The 9125-nt window shown below is 41.4% G+C and overlaps 1 pseudogene; it reads left to right on the top strand.

The window, feature by feature from the left end:
• Positions 1–6870: 6870 nt before the first annotated feature.
• Positions 6871–8328, top strand: LOC121502216 (uncharacterized; annotated as a pseudogene).
• The last annotated feature ends 797 nt before the right edge of the window (positions 8329–9125 follow it).

The raw sequence follows: 9125 nt of genomic DNA, 5'->3' as shown, positions 1-9125 counted from the left end.
GTACGTGCGGCAATTTTCAAATGACATTTTCATTAGCAATTCGTTACGAAAATTGCAGCTGAAAGAGTTGATAGAAAAGGGGGAAACTTGTCAAATTGGGATTGGTGCAATGTCTTGAGGAAATTATCCTGGGAGATTTATGTACTCAAAGATCTAAGGAACCTTTACCAGAATTAACCTCTACTTCCTTGGCTTTTCCTTTAACACTATTTATATTTCTATGCTATGCTTTGTCTCTGCCTCTCCATTCAACTTTTTTGGCAAAGTTTTTCGCCGGAATTTAATTAAAAATATTTATTCAGAAGCATTTTGGGGTGGAGCATGTGTGTGCCTCTTGTTTACTTTCGCTTAGCCAGCGCAAATGTTCAAATTAGCAGCAACAACGACAACCACTAATAATAACAGGAAAGGAAAATAAGTTTGAGAAGCAGAAGTTTATAATACCCTTAAGATTATAGAGATAGCACACATAAAATATAAGGAATAGAATAGAGTTTTTTTTTTTATAAAAAAATTGCTAAATTAACTTGATGCTGATTAAGAATATGTATGATTTATGGGCTCGCAAATTACTCCTTTATAAAGTTTCAAGCTTTGGACTACCCTTGCAGTGTATTGCAAGGGTGTAAATAAACAAATAACATTCCTTATGACCAAACTCATGACACCCTAAGAAAGGGTATCAAAAGTCTAGCAAATGAAATGACAAACAAAAACGAGTCAAGCGAATGAGAGGGCAAAAATGAGAGCACGCTTTTTTCGCTTGTTTGTTGTTTGCTTTTGTTTTTATTTTATTTCAGCTTTTCGTAAGTTTTTTTTTCGGTTGTTCGGTTGCTGGTGGTGCAGCTGTTGCAAAATCTTTGCCGCTGCTGTGGCAGCCATTTTCCTCTGGCATTTTCCTGGCCACTTAGGTGAGCGGCAACAAAAGACATCGCGAAATTAATTTTATGCACAGCAGCAGCAGCAGCAGTGGCAACACAAAAATTGTCATCCGAAATGGCAGGAAAAACTTTGCGCCAAAACAACGTGACATGGAAAATGTTTTTTCGCGCGTAGAGGTTTGAGAAGGGGGCTGCCCCCATCCCTAGTTGGGGGTTGGGTCCACCCCTTTTTATCTTTTCTTGGTGTGATGAGGAGGTGGGAGGGGTGTTGGGCCGTTTTCCACAAATTAGCCTACGTTTTTTTATAGTCGCCGCCGACGACTGACGCTAATTAGCACGCGCCGCCGAATCAGCAAGCGGCATCAGCAGCAATACACTGGGGAAAAATATGTAGATGTATTAGAGGGATAAGTGCAAAATTTAAGTGTAGGAAGATTAGCTTATTTATGTATTTTTTTAAATTTTTTTTGTACGTCAAGAATAAGTTTGACCTATTAAATGAATTACTTCAAGGATCTTAATGTTCCAATTTGCATTTAACAAATTCCACTTAACTTGTTTTGAGTTTAAAAAATATACAAGAAATAAAATTAATATTACCAAACAGTTTTGAGTACTTAAATATATAAATAATTAAATATTTTTATATTTTAAGCTATTTAATTCAGCGAAAAACAACGTTTAGTTTAGGTTTTGGTAGTTTTAAAAATTTTTAAATTATTTATAATACTAAATATAAATTATTTAACAATTTAACAGCCATTCAAAATTTATACAAACTTGCCAGGAATTGAAGACTAATTTTGTTTAGTGCAGCACCACCGAGGAACCACCGCGAGTTGCCTGCACCACCGCATCGCATATTGCCGGGGCCACTTATTATATCATTTTTGTTCTTGGCAAAAAATCGGAGGGAATGCAGACAACATTTTGCGATTTTGTCACAGTAATTGGACATATTAATCTGTGTTCACCTAAACTTTTTGGCCAGCCGGGCCCAAGGGGGTTGGAATAAATAGAAGGGGGGAGGTGGCTTTGGGGTGCTTGTTCTCAGCCTGTTGCCAAGAATTGAAGGCGGCGATGGCGAGACAGAAACAAAAAAGAAAAAAGAAAACAAAATCAAATAATAAAACAACACTTGGTTATGCCTTTAGGGAATTTATAGGTCTGAGGGATATATCATTTATTTTATTTATGCACTCGCTAAGAGGCTAAATCTGACATAAGCTATTAAATGTTTGATTTTAGAAAATTTATACATGCCAAATGGTTTTATAAATAGTTTAATTTGGGTTGATTTCAGCTCAATTATTTGACATTTTAATTGAAGAACTTATGCTTACCAAGAACCAAATTTTTAATTATTTATTATAAACCTTTGTTTTTTTGTTCTTAATTTTCTGCAGAATCTCTTTCTTAGATTTTCCCACGCCTCAGACTAAAGTTCAGAGTAATTAGCCGAGCGACAGCGCCAGCCTAACGATGTCACTTTATCAACGTATTTTTGTATTTCTTTTATACGGATCTCACTGTCTTCGAGGGGTCTGCCAGCCCCCCAGATCCCTCTCCAGTCAGCAGTTGCAAGTTCTGCAAGTTGTACCGCTAATATGGAATACGCCTACTCCAAAGAGGAGACTCCTCCAAAGTCGGACACAGCAGAGACTTCTTTCAAAGCCACATAGAAGATAAAAGCCAAACACAGTGCGTCCACCTTGAAGTGCCTGGAACCCCTTAAGAACCCCCTTAGATCCCCCTTTCATAACCCCCTGGGTATATCTTCACCTCTCACCACACAAAGCGGAGCACTTTGCATTAGCGACATAATTTATCTCGCGAACGAGAAGTCAAATGAGTCGGGCTCTGGCGGAGATCGAGGGTTCGGCTTGGTTTCTCCTCAAAAGCAGGAGGTGGTGGTGCAGGATGACCAAGCAGACGCAGCGGTTCCTCCGACTTGGAACGCCGGTTTGCACCTGCAGCCTTGCCTCGTCATCTTGCCGCTGTCGCTGGCGATGTTGCTGCTGTGTGGTTTGTGTTGCTGCCGCTGCTGCTGTTGCTGTAGCTTTGCTGTCGTCTTCATCGTCGCCTTGGACTTCCAAGAGCCGGCTTCGACTCCTCTTTCCCACTCACTCTGCATCTGTCTCGCGCTTCTTTTCGCTCCCCATCACGGCTCCTGTGTCTGTCTCTTTTTGTCTCATTTTCATTTTTTTTTTTATATTTTTTGGGGCGCAACAAGTGCAATTATTAAAAATTCCGGAATTCAAAGTTGGAGGGAAGGAGAATACTGAGGGAAATTTGATAATAAGGAATATAAAGAATATAATTTAATTTCTTCAAAGGAATATCATTTAATGAAAAGCTTTAAAAATGTATAATAAATTACAAGAATTGTCCATAGATAGGTCCATAAATACATCACAAAAAATAAGGATCTCCCAGAGTCCATAGAATTTTCTTCCTGTGCAGTCTGGTCTGCCTTGAGGTCTGCCTCTGCGCTGCGTTGCGTTGCGTGGGGAGCTGTTTCCAGTTGCTGCCTGCGATCCTTGCGATTCCGATGTCGATGCCGATGCCAATGCCTGACGATGCCCCACCTCGAGCTGCTGCAGCTCCCACTTGCTCGGCAGAGCGGAGGAGCAAGTGCAACTGGAACTCCTCGCCTTGGGTTGGGCTGGCTCCGCTCGGTTTGGCCTTCCTTACGCATCAAGTGCGTTGGTTTTCGCATTAATTATGCCGCAAGAATGAGGCAGCAGTGGCTGTGGCGGCGGCGGCGATCGAAACCAGAAATTGATGTGGCAGCCTTTTTGCCTTTTGCTTTGGACGGTGGCTTCCAGCATTTAATAACATTGCCACAAATCAATATATCATTTGGCCGATCGCGGCTTACTTTCTTCGGATGCCTCTCTCCGCCTTTCTGCGGTCTTCCCACACTTTGGCTTGGCCAGAAAAGAAAATCAATTAAAATATCTTTCTCCGCTGTGCGCAAATAAATTTGCCATAAAAATTCCACTAAATCATTGGCAACTTTGTCGCTTTTCCTGCCTCATTCCAGGTCCCAGCTTCAACTCCAGCTCCCAGCTCCCAACTCCGTTCTCAGTTCCCGGTTTCACCCGAGGAATTAGCATTAACATAGCATACTAACATACTAAATTTATTAAATATTTGTGTCTTTTATAATACATTTATTTTTATTGTTTTAGGCTTGGTATACAATAACCAGCTATTTTAGCTCTTAAAACTCCATTAAATAATAAATTAAAACCCTGACTTAGATACAATATAAATGAGCTTCCATCCTTCACATTTATGTTACTTAATAATTACCACGTTCAGTATAATTAAGCCTTAATTACTTTCCTTGCATTATAAAGCCTGATTAACCCGCAGGTATTCTGTGCTCCCGGCTAATTGATTCAACAGCCAAATGTGATAAATGCCAGCCTCTATGAATTAATTGGCATGGCTAAGATGCAGTTGCTGTTGCAGCTTTTCATGTTGCTGCTGCTGCTGCTGCTGCTGACTATTGGCAACGCCCAGACAGCTCCAAAGCGACAAGCGTAACAACAACTGCCCACAGGCCAGACCAAGTTCAAGAGCAGACAGCAGGCAATGGCTAAAAAAAAATAAGAAAAAATTATAAAAAAAGACATAGAAAAGGCAGCTAAATAAAATCATAATCAGAAGGAGGAGAGCAGCAACTTGTCTAGTTCTGACATGCTGTTGACACACACAGCCAAAGTCGGCTGCCAACTGACTGCCGGACAACCCACATAACTTGGCCAGACTTGGCCACTCTTGGCCATATATTTGTCTGACTTAATACACACACCCATACTCCGCAGACTGTCCTTTCTTTGGCTGATTGCAGGACAATCAAATCGCAATCACCCACAACATTAAAGCGAAACGAAACGAAACGAAAAATGAAATGAAATGAAATCCTTGCCGCTCGCATTAACAGCTCATTGGCACTACTGTAGGGGGTCCATTGGAGCAGGATCCCCTCCAGCCTGAACCCTCTCTTGCCTCCATGCAAATTGGCGCCGCCAACGCTTAACCCTTTCCCTTTTTTTGCATAACCCTCCTCCACATATTCTTCTTTTTTCTCCCTCGGATGAAATAAGTTATAAATTTTGCAACCGTTGATGGCGCATATTATGATATCATTTTACAACTTGTGCAGCGAGGCCCCAAAGGAACAGGCTAACTAGGGAGGAGTTCGTGACACGATCGAGGAGGGAAATTAAAATAAATTACATAATAGTAATATTGATTTAATAAGGAACCTTTAAAGTAAGGCCAAATAAATTTATTTTAAATGTATTAAATAACTTTAATTATTTATTATATTCTATTTTTCACACTGACATCTCTGTAGAGCCTTATGCAAATATCTCTGCTGATATTGTTGCTGCTGCTGCAGCCATGTGATGTTGTTGTCGTGCCTGCAAATTAATGTTGCTGCTGAGTTTAAGCGTCTCCACCAGTCTCTGTCTTCCCCGGGATGCCCTCTGCCTTGGGTTCTCAGCCTGCTGCTGATTCTGCTGTTGCTGCTGTTCTTGCTACTCTGCTGCTGCCTGTTGTCATTGTGCGCTTGACCTTCCCCCACTTTAAGAATTATTGTTATTATATGCGCTGCAGCGATAAAAATCGCAGATGTCCAGCTCCGCTCCGCCCGGCATTCCCCGGCACATATTCGCCTTTGCTCTTCTCCGCTGGAGACAACCGCATGAAATACGGCCGGGGTGCTCAGAGAGTCCCGGAGAAACGATGTGCCACATGCACATATGCAGCTCTTCTCAGTCTCTTCTCTGTATTAAAAATAATTATAATTGCTCCCACGATTTTCCGTTCCAAGAATGTTGCCCCTGCTGACCACAGGAGCAATGCAATTGTTGATGTTGGCCATGTTGCTGCTGCTGCTGCTCATGTTGCTCCTGTCGCTGTTGTTGAGGCCATTCCATTTTAACGCATATTAATTTCAGGATTTTTATACTCTGTTATTTTTATTGTGACATTTGATTAATTGACGACATTTAATTACAGCGGCCTGTGCCCTTCTCCCCACAAAACTCGCATATGGATGCGCATCCTCCTCCATTCTCCGTGCTTATCGCAACTCATTTATCGCTGGAAAAATTATGACGCTGCTGATTGCCAAGGCCTTTATCTGATCAGCATGTCTCTGGGAGGAATTCCCTCTCCATTTCGCTTATTTTCCCTTTTCTTTTTCTTTTTTTCTCAGACTCTGTCGGGCCTTTCGTGTGGGTGAGTTTAAAATAAAACTCTTTATGGGCGGCAGCCAAATTGATGACTCATTTGTAGCTGTTGCTGCTGGTGCTGCTGCTCCTCTGTGGCAACAAGTGCACAAATCGCCTCGATTCGATGATTAAATATTACAAGACAATAAATGCTTTATCTTCATAGCGGGTGCTAAGCAAATTGCCAGCTGCCAGAAGTCAGATTAGAGGCCTGACAAGACCACCAACTGCAGTTGCGAATGGGATGCCGTGGCGTATACGTAATTTGCTTGGGTGTTTTATTAGAGAAAGCAAGATGAGGGGATATCTGCCAGACTTTACTATGGAAAATTCATTTAATGATAAATCTGATTGTATATTGGTTTAATTCCATAAGGAAGAACAGCTTTTAAGCTCATCAATTTTATTTATTAATAAGTAATAGACTCTTATATAATTATCAAAACTTTCGCTTGTACAAAAGTCTCAAAGTGTTGTCCCACCTCTAAAGCTTATCCATTAGAAGTCAAGATAAATGATGCTACACAAAATTCGCTCGAGGGAGCTGCTAAAATCCCAAGAAATATTCAAGTCCTCGATGCCCAGTCCTCGTCGACAATTTTAATGGCCCCGCAACGCATTTATTTTGCAGTCACATTAAGATAATGTGCCGCTTGTAAAGCTCAGGACTCCTCATCATCAAATGCATCGCCGATCAGCTGCCATTGATAAACGACAACAACGACGCCGGCAACATGTTGCTCTTGCCACAGCAGCAGCAGCAGCAGCAACTGACAGCCAAAAAAATGGATTGCGGCCTGGAAATATCCGCCGGTCCTGTAACGTCCACGCGTTCTAGAACATATCACATGATAATCTTCATGCATCACTCCGACGTCAGCAACATGTTGCTGCTGCTGCGACTGTTGCTGCTGCTGCGACTGCTGGTGCTGCTGGGACTGCTGGGTGCTGCTGCTGCACCGGAAGCATTTTATTGCCCGTTCGCGATTCGCCTGCACTGATTATTCTCGGGCAATCGTAAATCCCGCTTTTGTGGGGGGCACGCGCGATCTTTCAGTGCTTGGATATAAGGTATTTTGAGGTTTATAATAGGCTATTTGATATAAAAAAGATATTTCCATATTTTAAATATAAAATATTAGTTTATTAACTAATTTTATTTATTTAAATAGATTTATTTACAAATTACAACTAAATTAAAAATCACTAGAGCTATTTAAGGTGTCTCTCTTAATATTCCCAGTAGGAAACTTCTCAAAAGTAGGCTATGATTCTATGATTCCGATAAAATTATATTAACTTTTATTACAGAGGATATTATCGTTCAAAGCAACCTCTTAAACCTGCAACAGTAAAAGCAGCAACATCAACAGCATCAACTTCAACGGGAGCAGGTGCTCCAGCTCTTTCTTTTTCTTATTTTCCTTTTTTTTTAGGTAGCTGCAAGTCAAAGAGGTGCGAAATGGCAAAACGCCCGCTGGCATTGAATTACCAGACAAAGTGTTGCCAGCCCCGAACATTAGATGATGTTGCCACAGATCGCGCGGGTCAGCAGCAAGAGCAGCAGCAGCAGCAACACCAAGACCTGAACGTGTTGCTGATACAATTTGCTTGATAGGCGCACATTTTTACGCTTCAGCGCGGCTCAGCTCGTGCTATCTGTGCGAAATCTAATACATTTTGTTATGGCCACAGCTCCGATTCGAAAAGAAAAAGCCAAACCCAAACAAAGGAGCTGAAGGAAATCAGCTTGCAGAAACAGAAGCACCGCATTGCAGGGCCAAAGTCGCGTACGTGGTTAGCAAAATTTATATGGCCAAAAAAAATAAAAAGGAAACAAACCAGGAAGAGAGCAAAACTAGTTGGGTAAAGGATGTTACCAGGATCTCAGCCTCGCCACAACTGGCGCCAAGTGTGTTTTTTGGTTAACCCCCGCTTGCCCTGCCAGCAGCATCACATAAATTGCATAATTTTGACTGACTTTTGTTGGCATTGCAGTTTTCTTGGCCCCAGTCGTAGGTGCCTTCGGCTTTTTTGGCAGTTTCGCCAAAGGAAGGAAGATGAAGCCAAAAGCTGAGCCAGATTTTTGCGATTTATTTGGCCAGAACAGGAGACATATGTGCCAGGTTTAAAGTTGAAGAAGAATGTATAGAAATTTAGATGACATTTAAGAATATGTTATGAATAATTTATAGGGGGATTAAAAGTAAATAAAATATATAATTTAGAGAGCTACAAAATCTATTACTTAAAGTGAGAAAAAATGCTTAAGTATCTTAAAGTAATTTATATAATTACAGTGATAACCATTAACCTTTACTCAATGAAAAGAAAACCAATTTGTTTAAACTATAAATAAATTGATTAGACGTTTAAGAACTGGTTGTCATTCAACACCACAGACCGAAGCCAATTGAGAATCACAGAAGTCAGAATATCAAATTTGATTACCCCAACTTTAATGGCAGCCAAGATGGCCATTCTTAAACTTACACCTGCTGTCGGAACACCTATTTAAATGAGTACAGCCCGGGGATATAATTTAATGTCGAGCACTAAATCATGGCCAATGTCTTCGACACCTGATTCGACGAGCAACAGTACTTGGGCCAGTCGAAGAGTAACGACTCATTGGAGCCCGCCTTCCCATCATCATTTCTATTCGCTTAGGATTGGCGAACATTTCCGCTCCGCTTTTTTTTCCCAGGCCCAGGCAGACACTTCCTGAACAGACAGAACATTGCCTGTGACAGTTTTATGGGTTTTCAAACTGTTTTATGACACGCCAGTGCCAGCGTCAGCGCCAGCACCAGGCGCGAGACGTGCCCATAATGAGCGACTTGGCCATTGCTCATACGCCATGTGGAACGCGCCAATCAGACACTTGTCCGCCCACGAGTCTCCGTATGCCCGGCATCTGGCCGCGTGTCTGCTATTTAGTTTTGCAAGAATAATGCGCCAAAAATTGAAATGAAAATGATAAATGTGC

Source organism: Drosophila kikkawai, chromosome 3L (assembly GCF_030179895.1).
Source record: "Drosophila kikkawai strain 14028-0561.14 chromosome 3L, DkikHiC1v2, whole genome shotgun sequence".
NCBI lineage: Eukaryota > Metazoa > Arthropoda > Insecta > Diptera > Drosophilidae > Drosophila > Drosophila kikkawai.
The sequence above is the reverse complement of the archived record's forward strand: the minus strand, read 5'-3'. Positions and strand labels throughout refer to the sequence as shown.